The sequence below is a fragment of the Centropristis striata genome, chromosome 11, assembly GCF_030273125.1.
Source record: "Centropristis striata isolate RG_2023a ecotype Rhode Island chromosome 11, C.striata_1.0, whole genome shotgun sequence".
Lineage (NCBI taxonomy): Eukaryota > Metazoa > Chordata > Actinopteri > Perciformes > Serranidae > Centropristis > Centropristis striata.
Genome location: NC_081527.1, coordinates 7,098,687 through 7,119,786, shown reverse-complemented (window position 1 = coordinate 7,119,786; position 21,100 = coordinate 7,098,687). Strand labels below are relative to the sequence as shown.

General features: G+C 40.3%; 1 protein-coding gene across 1 annotated transcript in view; it reads right to left on the bottom strand.

Moving 5' to 3' along the window:
• The window catches only part of zswim5 (zinc finger, SWIM-type containing 5), an 88,055-nt gene that overhangs the window by 42,134 nt on the left and 24,821 nt on the right, over positions 1 to 21,100 (bottom strand). The window lies entirely within an intron of this gene.

Here is a 21,100-nt window from a genome sequence, read left to right as displayed (position 1 = left end):
TCTCGAGGAATCATTGAGGGCAACCCCTCAGTTACAATGATGTCGAGAGTGCAGAGAAAACACGAAACAGCAGTAAAAAAACATGCAAAAGCATTAAAAACCAACCTGGTCTCACAGGAATCCGTGAAATAGCCACGGATTTGCTTAACTCAAAATCCGTGGAATAGCCACGGAATCACTCAAATTTCTGTGAAACTGACACAGATTTTGCTACAATGCAAGTTAATGACAGTCATATCCCGTGGCTATTCCAACATACAAAGTGATTATGTACATTCACTGAGTGAATATTTAGAAAATAAAACAGATATTTCTCCCTAGAAATGTGATCAAAATCCATTTTTATGCAGAAACTAAGTCAAAATATTGATTTTTTTCACTAAAAATGAGAGAACTGTCCGCCATGTTTTTTGTTCTGACCGCCGGAACCTTGAAAGTCACGTGACTTGGAACAAACCAATAGGAAAAAATATCCATGGAATAGCCACGGGACATGACTGTCATTAACTTGCATTGTAGCGAAATCCGTGTCAGTTTCACGGAAATTTGAGTGATTCCGTGGCTATTCCACGGATTTTGAGTTAAGCGAATCCGTGGCTATTTCACAGATTCCTGTGAGACCAGGTTCTTAAAAACAGTTACAGTGAAAGGCAGAGTTCTTAGTTTTATCATACTTTTATTATCATAGTTTTAAACTGTCCCAGAGGGAGACAGAGCCTTTTCTATCTGGAACTCTCTCCCCAAAAACATCAGACACTGCTCAGATCCACCCGCATTCAAAAAACTCCTCAAAATTCACCTGTTCAGAACTTTTCAGCTTTTAATGTGTGAACTTTGTTGTTGATTTTAATTGTTTGCTTCATCTTTAACTGCATTTTAACTGTAAAGCGTCTTTGTGTACCCTGAAAAGCGCTCTGTAAATAAAATGTATTATTATTATTAGTTATAACTGTGTTGAGTTTGAGTGAATGTTGTAAGGTGTTCCAGGTAGATGCAGCAGAGAAACTGAAAGCAGTTTTTCCAAATTCAGATACATGATAGACCTATTAGCTGAAGATAGAAGCTGAGATAGAAACTGAAACTCACCATATCTAGAAGATGGAATAACAACTAACTAGAAGTAGGAAAAGTCAGGCTGCAAGTGACGGCAGCTCCATTCACAAAGACTCCAGAGCAGAACACAGGCTGTCTACTCTATTGAACCTGCCATATAAAGCTGGGATCAAGCTTAACAAAGTGAGCTTTATTCTCCAATGGAGGTTCATTTATTTATGTCAAATGAGAGCATCTGTCGCTGCAGCCAGACTGCACTGCATGCCTGATTTACTGTATGATTCACCGCGTTCAAAGCAGCGTTTCAGGCACGGGAACAAAAAAAGTTTAAACTCGACTTTAGTCCACATGTCTGATTTCTGAACACTGTGTTATACTATTTATTCTATTCTATTCTTCTTCGATTTCATCCATGAAAACATTCAATTGTTGAATGAGGTATGATTATGCAACTGCATGGCCTGTTTCTGTCTCCTAACTCATTTACAGATGGACTCTGGTGAGTATACAAGTAGAAATATGATGTTTCCAGGGCAGCCGCCTTGCTTCTCCAGTTTGAAAATGGGGCAAAATGAGAAATGACAGTTTAGCGACAACAACCACATCGACAAAAACCTCTTCTGAGGTTTTATTTGTCAACTATATATTTAAAACACGCTGACCTGGAGCATGAGAACACACTGACGAGAGTCTCTTTCACTCAACATGTTGTATGGCATTGGTCTCAAACATGCAGCCCGCGGGCCAATTGTGGCCCTTGTGATGATATTTTGTGCCCCCACCTTGATATGAAAGTTTAATGTGAGTTTTTGTACGAATGGCACTTTACCGTGTTTTATGTGGAAGGTCCCTTTAATTACTTTTTTTGGGCAATTTTGTGGGGGGTTTTGGTAATTATGCATCTTTTCTGTCATTTTGTGTCTTTTTTTAGTAATTTTGTGTCTTTTTTAAATAATTTTGTGTCTTTTTTAATAATTGTGTATTTTTTAATAATTTTGTGTCTTTTTGGTAATTATGTGTCTTTTTTGTCATTTTCGTGTCTTTTTAAAGTAATTTCACTGTTTTTTCAGTCATATTGTGTCTTTTTTTGTAATTTTGTGTCTTTTTTTTGGTCATTTTGTGTCTTTTTAAAGTAATTTCGTTTTTTTTCTGTCATTTTGTGTCTTTATTTTAATAATTTTGTGTCTTTTTAAATAATTCTGTATTTTTTAGTAATTTTGTGTCTTTTTTTGGTCATTTTGTGTCTTTTTAAAGTAATTTAGTTTTTTCTGTAATTTTGTGTCTTTTTTGGTCATTTTGATACTGCCTCCAGCGGACCCCAGGTCATTTGAGTTTGAGACCCCTGATGTACGACGAAGTGACACACAAGCTAACGTCTGATTGAAACACATTAAAACATCCTGTTATCAACGCAGGCTGCATCTGAATGGAATACAATCAAGTGCACATACACACACACAAACAATCATCCAATAATGTCAACTGTCACACACACACAAGCATGCAGCCATATATGGAAACACACACACACCAGCAATAGTGGCGATCCAATAATGTCAGCCGTCATGTCCATAACCACACACAGGCAGCAGGCGTGTGCATGCACACACACAGCAACGAGTCGTGGGAGCAATCATCTGATAATGTCAACTGTCACACAAGGAAACACATAATGCATGCACACGCACACACACACACACACACACAGGCAGAACAAAGGAGGGCAGGCTGGTAAACAATGCTCCACAATGCTCTCTGGCAGAGACTTGAGTTTACAAAAGAAAAGGTTTCCAATCGCTAGACATTCATTCAGTCTCTCTCTCACACACACACACACACACACACACACACACACACACAGTCCTGTGGTGAGAGAGACTTTACAACATGCACTAGGAGACACACAATGCCGGGCACACCATTCTCTCACTTACTCTATTCACTCATTCAATTGCTCTTTTCCCCCCCGTTCTCCCTCTCCGCGCTCATCTTTAATGCACTTTAAAATAAACCTTTTTTTTCTCCCTCTTTTATGCTTTTTCTCTCCGTCCCTCTGCTTTCTTCATTACGAGGATCTCATTCATTTATCAGCGGATTGGTAATATAGGACAGATAGGAGGGATCGGGCTGCACTCGTTGCCCCGGCTCAGTACGGCACCACACACACACACACACACACACACACACACACACAAACCCGCACACACATCACATCCCATCACAATAGCCTGGATTCAGTCGGTGCAGGGATGGCTTGAGATTGAACCAACAGTGATGCAAGCCTCCCAATCCTCTCTGTATGGACAATGAAGGGCTCGTAACAACAACCCTGGGGCTGCAGTGTGTGTGTGTGTGTGTGTGTGTGTGTATGTGTACTGTATATTGTGTGTGTGAGCATGGGTGCTGATGGTGATCAATTTTATCGGTCAATCTGTTTTATTGACAAATATTGGCCTACTATAGATGTATATGATGTCAGATATGTGCCAATATGAAAACTTATTTGAATACATATTGCAGAACACTGCTTGGGGTCATTTAGAAATGGTGTTAGCTATTTGTTTAATGTTTTATATATTCTTTATTTTGGCAGTTTTCCTTTCTAGATTATATACAGTCATGGAAAAAATTGTGAGACCACCCTTGTTTTCTTCAATTTCTTGTTCATTTTAATGCCTGGTACAACTAAAAGTGCATTTGTTTGGACAAATATAATAACAACAGAAATAGCTCATACGAGTTTAATTTTAAAGCTGATATCTAGACATTTTCCATGATTTTCTTGATACTTATTTTGGTTATTATCTATAAAACCATGGAAAATCTAAATAGCAGCTCTTAAATTAAACTTGTATGAGCTATGTTTGCTGGAATCATTATATCTGTCAAGAAAAAAAAGAAAACAAGGGTGGTCTAATAGTTTTTTTCCATGACTGTATATAATGTATAATAATGTTTAGCTTTCTTAAATTATATTTGTTTACGGAAGCAGCCTTGTGAGAGTTTTTGCATAGTCATATTGGTGCAAAATCTCCTAGAACTCGTCTTTTTTATTCCAAAAAAAATCACTATAATCAGCCACCATACTGGACAACGGGGAATTACTCCCCGTCTGAAAGCAGAACCAGGAAAACTCAAGACATCCAAACAAGTTTATCTTTGCCTCAAACTCCTTTGAAGCTCTTTGCAGCTGTTGACAGTGAAATACCCAGTTAAGACGTAATACAACTCAAATTCTTAACCTACTCATTTGACCCCAAACCAGCCCCCTTTTTAAGAGTTCTCAGTTGTCAAGAGGATGAAGAAACTGGTATTTGTCGGTTGTTCTCTACTTCCTGGTATTTCCCCCCTGGCATTGAAAACTGCTATTGTGAAACCTTGCATAAAGCAAAGAAACCTAGACCTGCATTCTTTTACACTTCAGCGATTTCTTTCAGCAAAATCGTTGAAAAACAGGACTTAGTTCTACCTGTGCTTTGTGGAGCCTGAATGTTCACCACAGCAACAGGACAACTCTCGTTAAAGATGTACAGTAAATGACTTGACAGTGAACACGAATAAGAAAACTTACATTTTAGTACTTCTGGGTGGAAAAAAGTAAAAATACTGCCATTGATATAGTTGCTGTAAGACATCTCCTAAAACACTTTAAAGATGCTAACATAAAAGACAATGTGCTTCTCTGCCTTCCTATTAAATTGTCTCCCTTGACGACCATTCCTCCAAGTAATGTGAGGTCCCTCAGGGGTTCATCTTGGGCACTTCATTGTTTAACGGTTCAGTGCCTGTTGGATCATCTAACAGCAGCTGAAATCCAATCCCCTCACACTTTTTGGACACTGGATCTGGGGGTGGGCTGTATCCACAGTTTTTTAAGAACTTTTCAAACCAATAATACATCAACACAACCAAACTTTGACAGACCTTGGTGTGCGAAGACGAGAAAGCACGCAGGATCTGAACTTCTGTCAAGCTTCAGTCACATTTTATACATATAAACAACTTTATAAACGTGTTTGAGGAAAGACTATGTAAAAGATTATCGTGTCTCGGCCCTGGGTCTTGGTTGCATAAAACACACCATTATTACACAGTTTGATTTGATTGGCCATATTTTTTTTATCCGACTTCCATTTACCTCATTTAATTCACTACAGCTGGTGAATGGAGTCTGATGAGGGTGTATTCAGGTCCTCTGCAGGCTTCGTTGGATGACCTCCACCAAGATCCTACAGTTTTATTGCTACAGCCAATTTCTATTAAATGAGCTATAAAAAAGAATCTAAAAATCCAGGTGTGAATGTCATTTTGGCTCCTTTCATGCCCAAGGATGGAGATCAGGTCAATGAGTGAGGGCACCAGATGAATGGGTATGGCCAAGGATTCTTCATAACATAGAGTCATAGATTCATCTTCTGAGAGAAGTGAGAACCTTAACAGCAATGTTAATGTGTTTTTTTTTGTTTGTTTATCCTTGTCGCCTATTCCAGTGCAAGTAAATCAGTCAGACATGAGCGAGAATGCTTTTAATGGGTGTAAATGGAATAGTTGAACATGTTGTTGTTGTTCTTTTAAACCACAGTTTGCAGTTTGCTGTTGCTATTGACCAACATCCCACTGTGCCAGCTGGTTTTGCTTTTTTGGAAGCCACAATGTGAATGCAGCATGACTCCTCCTCATCCCACTTTGTTTGGTTCTCTCACACACTTTCTCTGGAGGAGAATTTCGTTCCCTTCTTCACTTTTACCTCAATTTTCCTCTGCAGCCACCCATCACTGTTTGTCTCTGTTACACACATACACACACAATTCTCACACAATGAGAGCCTGATTAATAAGTGTGTCTCTCCCTTGTTTTCGGAAAGTGCCAGAACAGGGAAGGCCATTTGAAAGGCACTTCAACCCAAATTATGTAGATCTAAAAACATCTTTGGACACATAAGGCAGCAGGAGGTGAGGGGGGGCTGAGGGGTCGGACTTTGTTCATGAATATGCATGAAAAAGACACTTAAAACATATCCTCTCATGGGTCACCACGGGAGGAGAACCAGCCAATCATCTTCTTTTGAGGCACTCTTTCTTTCTGCCGCTGCACTTCAAGTCAGTCGAGTCGGTCTGATTTACAGCGCCAATGTTGAAACAGCTATCAAAGCATTTAAATACAGTTGAATGAAAAGGATTTCAAAATATGACTGTTGCATAACAGTTAAGATCTGTCGGCCACACACAAACATCAACAAAGGACCGGTTTTCTTATTTGCATAATGCTCTTGACTTGTTTGGTGGGTCACGCCAGCATTCAAATGACATCACAATCCCGAGGCAGAGTCGATCGATTCAAGCGGAGATGCCAAGATCAGCTGAACTCTGACGTACAGGTTTAACATCAACAGAGCTAGAGAAATGGAGGAAGCCATAGTTGTTTACAAGCTGTGCGTCACCACCCACTATTATATCACCTTCTTTGTTGGAATAGAGGAAATGATTTGCAGATAGAGAAAGAAGTCAATGCAACAAATACCTCTTTTGAATAAACTCTATGAACCACAGAGCTATTTCCTCTTCGATAACTTTTTCAAATTAAATTATGTTGTTCTGAGGACAACGGCCCACTAGAGACCAAACAGAAAGAAGCTTAGAGAGCTATTGTGACTGCTTGATAGTGCCTGTTAACTCACCAGCAACAGCAGATACCAACTTGTCTTTACGTCACAAAACTTCTTGAACCACCTGTTTTTAAGAGTTGAGTGTGGAGAGAGTTATGTATGTAACTCCAGTTCTATGAATTCTTCTGAGTGCTGGAGGCGGTGTGAAATACTTGGAGGACAATGAAGAATCAGGAAGACTAACTAAGTAAGTAAGTTACGGATGTAACTAAGTTTCGTGACGTCTGAAAGAATCAAATGAGATTTATTGTTTTGTGTTTGCCATTTTTTTTTCAATCGAATTGGGTACTGAGAATCAAGGAATTACCCTGGAATTACCCTATGGGGCAGCTGTGGCTCAGTTGGTAGAGAGGTTGCCCACAGATCGGAGGGTTGGTGGTTTGATCCCTGACCGTCGCAAGCAAAATACTGAACCCCAAATTGCTGCCGATGCTGCGTTCATCGGTGTGTGATTGAATTCCCAATGGTGGCAGGTGGCACCGTTTAGGGTAGCCTCTGCCACCAGTATGAATGTGTGTGTGAATGGGTGAATGAGCGCAGTCTGTAGTTTAAAGCGATTTGAGTGGTCGCAAAGCGACTACAAAAGCACTATATAAGTGCAGGTCCATTTACCATTTACTCATTTACTGGCATTGGGATTGAACACTTTGAATTTCTGGTATCATGACATCTCTAGTTCAGTGAGTTTCAAACAAACCAGGAGGCGAAAAAAGCTTCATACTAGTTCCACAAGGCAGGGCAAAGAGACAAATATAGATATAAAGCCAAAATCTTTTGAACAGTCTCTCCTTGAAGGCATTTGAAGTCAGTTGTACTTGCAAGAAGTCCAAAAAGGAGTTGTGCCAAGAAATCAAAACAAGAGCACTTCAGAAAGAAGTATGAAACCTGCATACCTTTGTGCCACCACACTGCCCATTTGACGAGTGATTTTTTTTAACAGTTTCAAGAAACAACAAAAGTTGTTGGATGCGGCCCCCTAAATTCTGATAGAAAAAGATTTCATTGGAACCATACTGGCGCCCTTACAGCTACATTTAGTCTCATCAACTTATTTAGAGAAATATCAGTCTGCCAAGTGATCATACTGTGAATATTTCCAGCTCCTTTTTGAATTCCTACACAGCACACAGTGGAGTAGCTGTCCACCAATAAGGGTTTTTTAATGCCAATACCGATTATTTTGATCAGTCTTGACCGATCCCCGATATGTGCTGCCGATTTTTTTTTGGGCCGATTCTTGAAGCCGAAATTGCCTTTTCTCCCTCCATTTACATGATAAAAATGACACAATGATAACAAATGTTACACAAGTCTCAATTTAAACAAAAAAAAGGAACATTTATAACAAAACAAACAAAACATTAACAGTTGGATATCAAACAATGTGTATGTTGTTCTAGGCCTGGAGGTGGTGGCGCCTAAGATGATCCACATATTTGATGTGTTTTTCTTTTTTCTGGTATCAGCAGCAGCTCACCAGAGAATGGCAGATGTTGCACCAAGACTTGCCTGGTGTTGGCTCAGTGAAATGGGCTAATTGATCGGCGAACGAATGCACATAAAAAACGCAAATATCGGCCGATAAATATCGGTCTGCCGATATATATCAGTGATCTGTTTCATTCTGACGAGTCAGCTTTTTTCAAAACCAACATGGCTCAGTTCAAAATTTTGTTTCAAAACAAAACTTCTCATCTCTTCTCTGACATGATTTTGACATCAGGTGATTTGCTACCACTAGATTTCATAGTGATGTTAGACCGATTTTGGGAAAAAAGGGATTTTTTTCTCCATTTAGAGCAATGGAGAGTAAATAAAGTCCGATTTATCGGTCTCTCTCTACAGTGGAGAGTCACATATGGCAACAGTAGTCGTGAACAGGAAAGCAGTGGCCCTTCACCTCTTTGGTGTAACAGATAAAAAACCAAAGTTACGCTACATCCAAAGTCAAACACCAGTGAATATTAAGCAGGTAATCACATGCAGCAGCATTTAATTTCTAATTTTCTCTATTGCTCTCCATTGGCCCACTCGTGTTTCTAGTTTTCTCCTCACATCAAGGTCACTGCCATAAAACACACACACACAGACACACACACAAGAGGCCGAGGGAGGGAGAGGGAGTGAAAGGCTCTTCACAACAATGTGTGTCGTGGGCTGAATACAGAGCATAGCACAAAACAAAGCATGAGCGACAGCCAGCTGGCTTGGCACCACTTGGCACGGGACAGGCCCGCTTGTCCTTGGCATGACAATGAAACACACACATACACACACAGACGTAAAGACACACAGATATCCACACACACAGTTCCTCCCTCTCTTCTCAGGTATAAAGAAAAAGCGTAGCTACAGAGAGGCTCGGCACTTAAAACATGTTCTGTTCATCAGATCCCAGTGAAAAGAGGCAGCGCCGGGCTACACCACAGAAACACAACAGGATCCTCTTTTCATCTTGGAAACAAGAGTGGGAAAAGAAACAGAGAGGAACTTGAACGAGACTCAGCTGGCAGCTTCGGAAGGAGCTGGACGAATATTTGGGACAGGCTTATATCTCAAGTGTAGTGAGTGGCGGGTAGTAAATGTTCATGGGCTCAGAAAAGTGGTTTGAACTTCTGAGCCAAGTCGTGACAAGTTCTTCCTTCGTGGAAGAGAAACACCACTCAATAATGCTCTAAACTCTTTCTACTATCGCAATCCATTACCTGACATGGTTCTCTATGGAAATGGGTTTGATGGTTGCGTAATTCGACGGGCACATACATTTTACTAGCTGCCATCCTTTTTTATATCTTCCTGATATCCAGTGCATCAAGGGTTCAGCATGGACTCGGATCTACATAGTCAGGCGGCTTAGGACACGATTTGAGAAGAATGGGAACACGTCGGACAGAAGCTACAATTTTTTTCCACATGCTCTCCATCACCATAGGTTTAAATTTTTTGATGGGAGCCACTTCATCAAGACGGCCAATCGGAGATGACAGCCATATAACGACTATGAGAACCAATATGTCTCCCAAGCCACTTAGAAGGTCAATCTTGTCCGACCGCTTAGGAACTGAGTTGGAAATTACGTAAACACATGGCCAAAATGAACTTATCTATTTGATCAAATAATCATCTAGTGATATTTTCAAGAGCTTTAATGGATTCCTTGACCCAGAAAATTCTTCTAATTGGTTTGGAAGATATATTGGTTCTCATAGATTTTATATAGCTGCCATCTCCGGTCCCCAGTCTTGATGAATTGGCTCCCATTAAAAAATTAAACTTATAAAAAATGTGGTACTTTTGTCCAGCGTGTCCCCTTTATTTTGCTAAGCGGCCTGACTAGCAGTAAGCAACTGTGAGACTCTGAAGTTTGATTTGAAACCAGGTACACCTGCAGATTCTTTCATTCAATGCTCATCAGAACACTGTCAGCATCTTTATTTTCATATGAAGGCTGCATTTATCTTGACATAATGGCATTCAAAGAGAAGGATCAATGAGACACGTCTGCAATGACTAAGCTAGCATACCGTGCATCTTGATGTACATATTTCCAGCAGTGGAACTGCGAGCTGCCACCCACTGAGAAGCAGATAAAGCATTATCAAGGACATTGTTCCCGAACAAAAGAACATTGTTCTGTGTGATCAGGAGCTGATTAAAACTGCTGGCCTCACAGATCAGAAGCCAAGGAGTCACGGCAGATCAGAGTGACTGCAGACTGTGAGGTCTCAGCGATGGTACCAGCAGCAGCTGCAGTTGTCTGTGGTTTTGCGTACAAGAGAATATATAGACCAGTGCAAAAATCAATCGGATACCATGGATTCGGCAAGGAAATAATAAGTAATATATGGATGGAATGGATGGTAAATGGACCTGCACTTATATAGCTCTTTTGTAGTCCAATCAAAGCGCTTTACACTACAGACTGCGCTCATTCACCTGTTTACATACACATTCATACTGGTGGCAGAGGCTACCCTATATGGTGCCACCTGCCACCATTGGGAATTCATTCACACACCAATGAAAGCAGCATCGGAAGCAATTTGGGGTTCAGTATCTTGCTCAAGGATACTTCGACATGTAGGCTGCCATGGTCGGGGATCAAACTACCAACACTCCAATCGGTGGGCAACCAGTTCTACCAACTACGCCATAATAAGTTATGTTTGGAATAACTGGTGTTAATCGTTCATTTATCACATATGGAATCACAGAGAATCAGTTAATGATAGTTAAGGATAGTCTTCTTCGGCAATGGACAGTGGCGGCCCAACCCTTGTCCAGATTCTATTAGGCTGCTAAGGAAAAGAAGAAGAATTGTTCCAGGAAAGGCCTATGTACAACACACCTATATTTAAGCAATGTAGAGCAACTTCTATATTCAAAAGTTGCTGTGAGTTGCCTCTGCTGCATCATCTGAACAAAAAAATCACCCGAAAGCATGAAGAACTAATCACACAATGGAAAAAACATGTATGATATGAAATACCTTCTCCTCCTCCATTCCAAAATCTGTAAAAAAAGAATGAGCCGGAGGGAGTTTGACCACATTTCTCACACCAGGTGCAATCATCTCACACAGGACCTGCCCCCGTTTTTTCCACTAGGCCCTAAATACTGTTATTATCCATATGGCTTACAGAACAGTAGTCATTGTACGGTTTCAGTAAGCAAACAGCTTAAAACACGTCCCGGTGACTCACGCGTCATTCAATGTACAGATCCTTTAATCAACAGCCAGCGTGCTTAGTGTGTTTGAGTTTGAACAACGGTCAAAGTAGTGAAGCTTAAACAGCAACCAAGTTGTTGTGAAATCTATGCTTGAGCAGTCTGCGTGCATTCAGGCTGCACACGGGTAGATCTAAAGCTATACTGTTGTTTTTGCAGCAGCCTACATCTGTAATTAATATGATTCACCGTGAGGCGGGTTGGGCAAGCCCGGCCATACACTAGCCTCCATTGTGAAACATTGTCTATAGCTTAAGGCTAAATGTAGCTGCCTGAATCCCTGATGCCCCACCTCTAATTTTTAGCAGTTGAGACATTACTGCCAGCAGGAGAATAAAGACATGACTAATGACCAGAGATAAATCTCCACATCCAGTTACAACGTGTCAATTGAAAAGCATGTGGCGTGGCTTAGCGATGCTGCAATACGACTGATGGTAAAACCTTCTGACAGGTTGGATAGGACGGGGGCTGGCGTCAGGGAAATGGGTGAAAATGGGAGTGCCTCCAGTTTGACTTTTTCTCTGCAGGTTTAGTACGTGTTAAAAATGTGGGAAGAGATGAAATGAGACTAGTGTGTGGACATAAAGGGCCTTGTGGCCCTCGTGACGATATTTTGTGGCCCTCACCTTTATATGAAAGTTTAATGTGAGCTTTATGGCACTTTACCATGTTGTGTGTGGAAGGTCCCTTTATTTACTATTTTTGGTAATTTTGTGTCTTTTTTAAATATTTGTGTCTTTTTTAAATAATTTTGTGTATTTAAAAAAAAATAATGTGTCTTTTTTGGTAATTCTGTTTCTTTTTTAAGTAATTTTGTGTCTTTTTAAAATAATTGTGTCTTTTTTTAATAATTTTGTGTCTTTTTGGTAATTCTGTTTATTCTTTTGGTAATTTTGTGGCTTTTTTGGTAATTTTGTGGCTTTTTTTGGTAATTTTGTGTCTTTTGTGGCATGGCTTAGCGATGCTGCAATACGACTGATGGTAAAACCTTCTGACGGGTTGGATAGGGCGGGGGCTGGCGTCAGGAAAATGGGTGAAAATGGGAGTGCCTCCAGTTTGACTTTTTCTCTGCAGGTTTAGTACGTGTTAAAAATGTGGGAAGAGATGAAATGAGACTAGTGTGTGGACATAAAGGGAGCACAGACGGAGAGAAGGCGGGTCTGAAAAGAAAGTGGAGGTACAAAAAGAGAGAGCAAGTGAGAAAGAAAGAAAAAAAGAAAGGGCCTCCTTACTCAGCAGGAGCTGTCTGCCAAGGCAGGAGTCAGGCAAGGGGCGAGTGTGTGTTTTCTGTGTGTGTGTCTGTGTGCAACGTAGGGGAGATAGTGGCCACGTGCCAAATACAATGACCCGCAAAGCTGGCAGGGCACCGGGTGGTTATGAGTGTGTGTGTGCGTAGGAATGTGTGTATGCTTGCATTCCTGGGACGCATGCTGCCGGTTTCTCCACAGTAACAGTGAGAGGAGGCAATAGACTCTGTCTCAACAGAGGGAGGGAGGGAGGAGGGAGGGAATGGAGAGCGAGTGAGAAGGGGAGGAGGCAGTCGCTGCTGCTGTGAGAGCAAAGCGAAGATCAAAAAGGGAGACGGAGTAGCGCTTTAATGCAACGAGCAACCCACCATCATGTACACCAGTGACTCCCAACCAGGGGGAGCACCTCTACAGCTGCCTGGAGGCATGTGGAAAACTTTAGAGGAACAAAAACAAACACTTGAACACTTTAAGTCATGGGTGTCAAACTTGCGGCCCGTGGGTCAATTGCGGACGTCTTGATGATATTTTGTGGCCCCCACCTTGATATGAAAGTTTAATGTGAGTTTTATATGAATGGCACTTTACCATGTTGTGTGTGGAAGGTCCCTTTGATTACTTTTTTTGGTAATTTTGTGTCTTTTTAAAATAATTTTGTGTCTTTTTAATAATTTTGTGTCTTTTTTGGTAATTCTGTTTCTTTTTTGGTAATTTTGTGTCTTTTTTTTAATAATTGTGTCTTTTTAAAATAATTTTGTGTCTTTTTGGTAATTCTGTGTATTTTTTTAGTAATTTTGTGTCTATTTTTGGTAATTCTGTTTCTTTTTTGGTCATTTTGTGTCTTTTTTAATACTTGTGTCTTTTAAAATAATTTTGTGTCTTTTTGTGTCCTGCTTTAAATAAACCTAAAACTACTGCAAATGGTTAACCATCCTGTTCTTTTGTGGGTCAAACTGACCCATGAACATTATCGCTGTTCCTGAGAAAAGAACATAACAGGAGGGTTAATAATGAGTTAAAGTAATGGATAAAAGTTTGGAAACAAGATTATAAATGAAAGAGTAATATAAATGGTTGAAATTGCTTATAAACTGTTCATTTAGTAATATTAGGTATCAGATTACTGTTGAAGCAAGGGGTGAATAGTTTAAATAGTTCTGAAGTGAAGCAGAACAGGTTGGTAACTAATTGCCGGCTTGTCAATCGGCATCGTGTTTTTGGACGAGACTACTAACCGCAGATTCTCCTCGATGGTCACGCCAGTGCCTTACATACTGTAGTAGCTCACTGCCATTACTATACTTATTGATTTTTGGCTTTGTGGTAAAAGGCTCTCCTGGTAGCCAGTAGACAAAAGAGAGAAGTGGATGATTGGACACAAACCAGAAGGAGGATGAGAGCTGGAGAATGTCGTCTGTGTGCTTCTATGCATGTGAGTGTTGCTGATTTTCTTACTTGGAACAACTTGGTCCCATCTGGCAAGGACACAAACACACACCCACACAATCACAAAGTCACACAATCTCACACTCACACACACACACACACACACACATAGCCATTGTCTGCAGGAGGGAAGAGGGTTAAAGGGTCCCCCTCCCTCCCTGCTGACTCCTGGATGCTTGGAGCACTAATCCTGTTATCTCCGTCCCAATAAGGAATGAATTAATGAATAGAGCTTGGAAAGACAGTGCAGAGAGCTCGGCGACAGCCCTGCATGGAGGCCAGTGAGCTCACAGGTTCTGCATGCTCTCACTGAAACTGGCAGAAAACACTGGGAGGATTCTCCATACATACGTACAGTAGTGCAACCATAGTTGTGCAACCCCTTTCAACTAATTGCCCAATTGCACAGCCTTAAGAGCGTGCATATCACGAATGCTGGGTCTTGTTGGTGTCTGAGAATCTACTGCACCTACTGGTACCTTGTTTGCCATGTAGCAATAAAAAATATACTAAAAACCTGGATTAATCTGGTTAGTCACATTGGACTGCTATTATATTGAACACTACTGTAGATACGGAGTGATATCTCCTCAGTTGAAAATAATATATATTGTATTATGATCATGTAAAATGCTGTGCTTTCCAAACCCGAACAATTCAATGCTTGACAGTGACAAACTAGAAACACTGTTATGGGTCTCCTTGGATAAGAGCCCCGACTTAATGCTAAATGAAATGTAATGTACAGTGATGCGTAGGGTAAATCTGTGATCAGATGCACTTTCCCCACAGGAGCTATTAAAGTTTCATCTTTTCAGACTCCCAGTGGTAATTATGGAGAGAATGTAGAAAGAAAAAAAGTCCACAGAGAACTAGACTTTTAGAGTAAAAACAATCTATGGATTTTGTGCAGCTCAACATCCTGTTTTAATTTCATACTTTTATCAACTTAATAAAAATAGACCTCCTGGTTTTAGGGACTAGCCACTTGGAATTTAATCAGGTCAAACTAATATAAGCTGAATGCAATATGTCTATGGTCGTGTTTAGACCAGCATTAGCACTGTTTAAAAAGCATTCAGAACAATGATATAGTTGACGTTAAAGCCCCTTTTCAACCAATGCAAACCTAGTTATTTTGCTTGGCTGGTGCTGGTTCCTTCTAAGAAACCTGTTTGCTTTTTCACAGGTCGGAGAGCCACATAATTACATCACCATATACGTCTGCTTAGACTATTTTTTTGTTACTTTGTTACAGAAGGACAAAAGTACAAAGATGTTGGTGACATAGGCCATATCATAGTGTAGAAAGAAAAAGCGAAGAAACAAAACACACAGAAAAAACAACAAATAGCACGAGTGATTTCCAATTACAACAGGATACATTACATACTTTTTGTAGACCATTTCCTCCAGACTTTCTTATATTGGTCAGATTGCAGCCTGAATAACAAGGTCAATCTCTCCATACAGTTTAGATTTTAATAATTAACGAGATAATCATCTTTTGTCAATCGTTATCCCAAACATATTGCTAATTTCTCCTGCGATCTCTTTCCAAAACGGCTGGATTAAAGTCCCAAGACAGTCCCAAAATACATGAAAAGTGGTCTGCCATGGCTTTACCAACTGCCTCCAGCATCTCGTCTGCGTAGACTGCATCGTCTCTTTACAAATGTTGCTCTTAGCTTTGCGAGTCAACATCGGCATCCAAACATGACATGTACAACACATTTGTACTGCTCGTCTTGAATTCTACTGACGGCGATTACGTTCTTATTAACACTGGACGTAAAATACAGTTAAACAAATAAAGTCTTCTTGGTCAGATAATCCCGCCCCCAGCCCCTGACGTAAGTGGTTCGTGGTTCAAGACCAGCAAAGGGTTGATGCCGATCTGAAACCAGTTTTCGTGGCAGAGAACCAGTTTTTTGGCGGTCAAAAAGCGAGGAACTGGTTCAAGATTAGGCACCGGCTCCGAACCGGCCCTGGAACTGCCTTGATCGAAAAGGAGTATAATGCTACTTTTCCACCAAAGCTGGCATCTACAAGCAGGCTTTTTAAACCTGTTAATGATAGGTGATTGTGCAGGAAAACATTCAGTGGAAATGTTATGGTGTCATCTGCAAAGAAGTTGACTCAACTCTGTCCAAACTGTAGTGCAACATCAATGTGCAACAAACTGCCAGTAAAGGCTCCTATACGAACCACAATACCTTGTAGCACTGTGCTAATGTACCACCACTTCTGCACTGCTTGGCTATGAGGAGAAAAAAAACTAACTGAACATTTCAAACTGGTGATTGGCATCTTTGTGTCTGATAAGCCTTCAAACTGGCGCTCCTGGTGCATATTTCAATTTCTCACAGTGCTTTGTTACATCACACCAACATTCATTGTGGGCCTTTTGTTGGAACCTCAAGGACGTATTTGAGTGCTTGTGAGAGGAAGGACTGGGTACGGTTTTAATTCAAAGCAGATACACAAAAGACACAAACTAGTTTTGCAAACAATCACAAATATGGCAATGAAAACACACTTATACACCAACATCATGTATACAAAAACGTCCATGTGCATTCACACAATAAATATGTTTGTATTGCACTGAAGAAAACACCTTTTAGGCTTATTAACTGTTCACTTAGAAGAATCAGAAGAGGCTAAAGATAAAAATGAGGATGGTGAGAGTAAGCCCTGGACGAGCATGACAGATATTATAAAGGACTTGATGATGGAGTGGATTTTATTCCTTTCTGGTATCATCAAAAGGATGAACATGCACAGGCTAGCACATAGTGACTGACCAGACTTCATACACACCCTCTGCCCCCGTCTGAATGACAACACCTTTCATTTGACACAAAAATAGCCTGGTCTCGCTTTAAACCCACGTGAACAAATGTCTGTGTGTGTGTGTGCAGCTCAAATTTCTTCCCATTGACTGTGTTTCTATGATAGGAAGTCAATGCAGTGATTATTACCTTGGAATGAAATACCATACAAAGATGAAGCAGCAAGAAGCACCACAAAGGAAGGCTCTAAGTTTTCAGGCTCGGGGGTGAAGCAGGTTCAGAGTGTGTGTGTCTGTGTAGAAGCGTGACAGATTCAGACACCGAGATCTTACAGTTGCTTTCTAGTGTCATAAACACTCCCTCTCTCTGCTTTGAACTCAATAGAAATGTCACAGCAGCCTGTCCTTGCACTTGCACACACACACACACACTCACACACACACAGCACAACACACCATTTATGACAAAAGAAGAGGTCCTTTCAGCGTGAGGACCTGAGGGAGAAGGGACAGACGAATGGGGGGGAACTCCCCCTAAAGTTAGCAGACAGCTATGACACAATACTGCAGGGAGCAGAAAGGGGGGCGGGACTACAAAGACAGAAAGAGGCCAAGAGGAAAAAAGAAATATGAATGTCTATTACATGGCATTTAGCATCCTGGATGACTTTTATGTAGATGCACTTTTGCCATGTTTGCAACCTAAATGACTCGGATTTAGATTAAGATCATAGTTTGACTTCCATTCATACAATCTTCACAGTTAATACCATTTTAGTTTTGAGATTGTTCAACAACATTATTTTGAAAATACTGTTAGAAGCACATTAATAGGTTGCACCAAACAATGCATTTTTCCCCCAACCAATTTGGATAAAGTCCCTGATATACTACCAAAATGCAGACAATGGAAGCAACATCTGTTCTTTTTAGCTGCTTAGTGTTCCACTTGGTTCACCAAGTAGGTCCAGATACTGTGGTGATGTGCTAAAAACAACTGCCTGCTGCCTGAAACAAGCTTGATGAGGATGGTGTAAAACAGTAAAGTTGAGCTGAAAGAAGATAAAATCCATTTACTATATTTTTTTGGATAAACCAATAAAACCAATCAGAGCCACAAAATGTGTGATGTAGCCCTGAGCAACACATGAGCAAGTTGGGGTTGGAGTTTGGTCGGTTAAGTAGGAAAAAATTGAATTTCTGAAAACAATTGAGGTGGGGAACAGGCAATGCAATAACAGAAGTCTGAGTTTATATTTGATCAGTGCTGCCTTGTTTGACAGTTTGATCTGAGTTTCTGAGTTAGCATGGATGTCAGTCACTGTATCAACCTGCCCTTTATTAGAGAAATGGGTGTGATTGGCCTGAAGGGTGCAAATCTGTCAGAATGGGAAGGAGACCAGATGAGTCTGCCCGAGCAAATAAAACATGAGCTCCATAAAACTTTTGTCATGCAATTTCCATCCATACCAACTGTTTTCATGTCCCCATAAACAACATGAGTGATTTGAAATTAGTGAGTAAAAACCACAGTGTGGTAATCAGGTTATGTGAATGCAGATTACTAGATTAAGAAACTAATCCAACCACTTCCTAAACATAAGAATTCACACGGTTAGAGTACTATTTAATCTAATTATAGTCAAATTATTAAAGTGAATGTAAATGTTCTGAATTTATGCTTTTTGTGTGACACAAAAGAGTCGACAAAAAGCTTTTACAATCAGTTAGATTTGACTCATAATAAAGCAACCAGTGCTTTCTATGGGATTCATGATGATGATGTCAGCCTTTGCCCTTTAGCCAAAATGACCAGGAGGGCCACACCTCTACATTTCCAAAGATTTTACATCATTTATGGGATTTATCTCCGTATCTTGTTGCCATGGGTAATGTAGCTTCCCATCATAATAAAGTAATAGGTTTTCAGTGAGTGCCAGCAGCATTTAGAGCTGGTCCTGGCAAGCCCTGGGCGGCCTTTCTTGGCTTTTGGAAAAATGACTCTTTCCTGGCTTTGTGGTATTTGATATCAAAAGCATTCTTCAGCCTTCTCCTCAGCCCGTCAGCTACCGTTGTGCTGTGCTGCCGTCTATTGAGCCGGCTGAATCAGTCACCTGGCAACACACTAAAACTAGTGCCCGGTTTCACCTCGGAGATTCAATACATGGAGTCACACCACCAAAAAGCTTCTCCTAACTAGCATGCATAGCAACCTGGTTTCAGAACGCCACAGTGGGTTGCTTTTATTTCTACTTGTTGATGCACATAAATAAACCTGGAGCTGGACGCTGCAATAGACGAGGCTAAAGGACGCTATGACTGGAAGTGGTTTGGAAGGTGGAGAGACGGAGGAGGAAGAAAAAAGAAAAGAGCAGGAACTGGACAAACTGAGGAGGGTCTGATCATAGTCTTTTGGTTTCCCCACAAACACACACACACACACACACACACACACTCACACACAGTGACCCTCAGGCCTCAGTAACCACCGGCTTCCAACTGAAATGGGCTTTGTAAGTTAAAAGGTGTGCCAGGCTCGGCTATAGACCCCTGCAACAAAAGCTGTGGTTAAATAGCATGGGAACCCCCCAGGGATGGAGGCCAGGGTCACTTAGTATACACTGTGTGTGTGTGTGTGTGTGTGTAGTTAAATACTTTTAGTTTAGTGTGTATGGGAACAGTATTGAGAGTGTATCATATCCTCAGAGCAGTGTGTGTGTGTGTGTGTGTGTGTGTGTGTGTGATAGGGCTGGGCGATATATCGATATAAAAAAAAACCCAATATATTCTTTAATGTGATATGGAATTAGACAATATCTGATATATCGATATAGTTTAAAATGCTGGCTGCTGGAAGCAGCATCTTTATGTTTATTCCAACTGATAATGAACTGAAAATATTGGTTTCTAATTTCACATAATACAGAAAATCCACTGTTAAAAATATAATTTTTTCAATCAACGCATTTTATTTCCAAAATCACTGAGTAATAATAAGTATTACATTTTTAATTAGTATTACATTTGAAATATATATGATCTCAATATTGACCAAAAGAATCAGGATTATAATTTCTGCCATAATTGAATAGTCTTTGTTGGACTTTATATCACTTCAGTGTTTTTATATCAGCAATATGTATTTCTCTGCTCTTAAACTGAGCAATAAAACACTCACCATCAATGGCATCTGTTCTGTTTGACTTTCAATAAACAGATCATGCTGACTCATAAATGATGCTGACACCTCGTAAGTGATGAATGAATAAATAATCACATAAAGCTTACCACAAACTGTATTTAAGTGCAAAAAAATAGGAAGAAAACAAAAACCACCACAGTCAAAACAGCCTCTCTTCTCAAGAGATTTAAAGGCAAAACAGCTGGATTCAAATGATGATTTAACAACTTCTTTCACCAAAAGCTCATCAGCTGAAGAGCAGCCAGGTCAGGTCAGTGAAACACAATCTGCACGTCCCCGGGAGACGCTCCGACTGCAAAAAGGCTCGAGCTGAAAACAGACAATCAGCTGCTGGATGCAAGCAGCCTGTTCCTCCACTCAGCTCCGTCATCACATTCAATCGGATGGAAAATTGTCTTCAAAAACAACTTTTCATTCGCTAAAAATTAGTCAAAAACATCGTTTACGTTTTGTTTTCACATGGGACACTAATGCCGTTCTCCTGGCTGAAAGTCCAGTCTGGGGATGGGAATAATTAATCGATGATCAATTAATGGTCATTAAGAATTTGGTCGATCACGTGCAATCAATCTGTGTAATTAATCATTTTAATTTTATCTCTGACTGCGTATCAGAACTCACTGAACTGAAGGATAAAGTGAATCTGATTCTGATTCTGAACACGCTGAGCGTTCAGTTCTGTGGTCGTACGTCAATAAACCAATGAGCTGAGAATTAAGTTGGATAAAGCTACAGTTTGCAAACTGAAAGTTGCAATAACAATTATAAAACACACAGAAATACAAGAGGATTAATTGGAGCAAAGCTGGCTTACTGTATCAAACCTTGCTAGCATGAATTACTAGGTTTAATTTGATCCAAAACTTATTTAAACACAAAACACATTCAAATATGAAGATTACTGTGAAAACTCTTTGGGGGCTAAAACATAAAACATGGAACTCCTTGACGTTATCTTTACA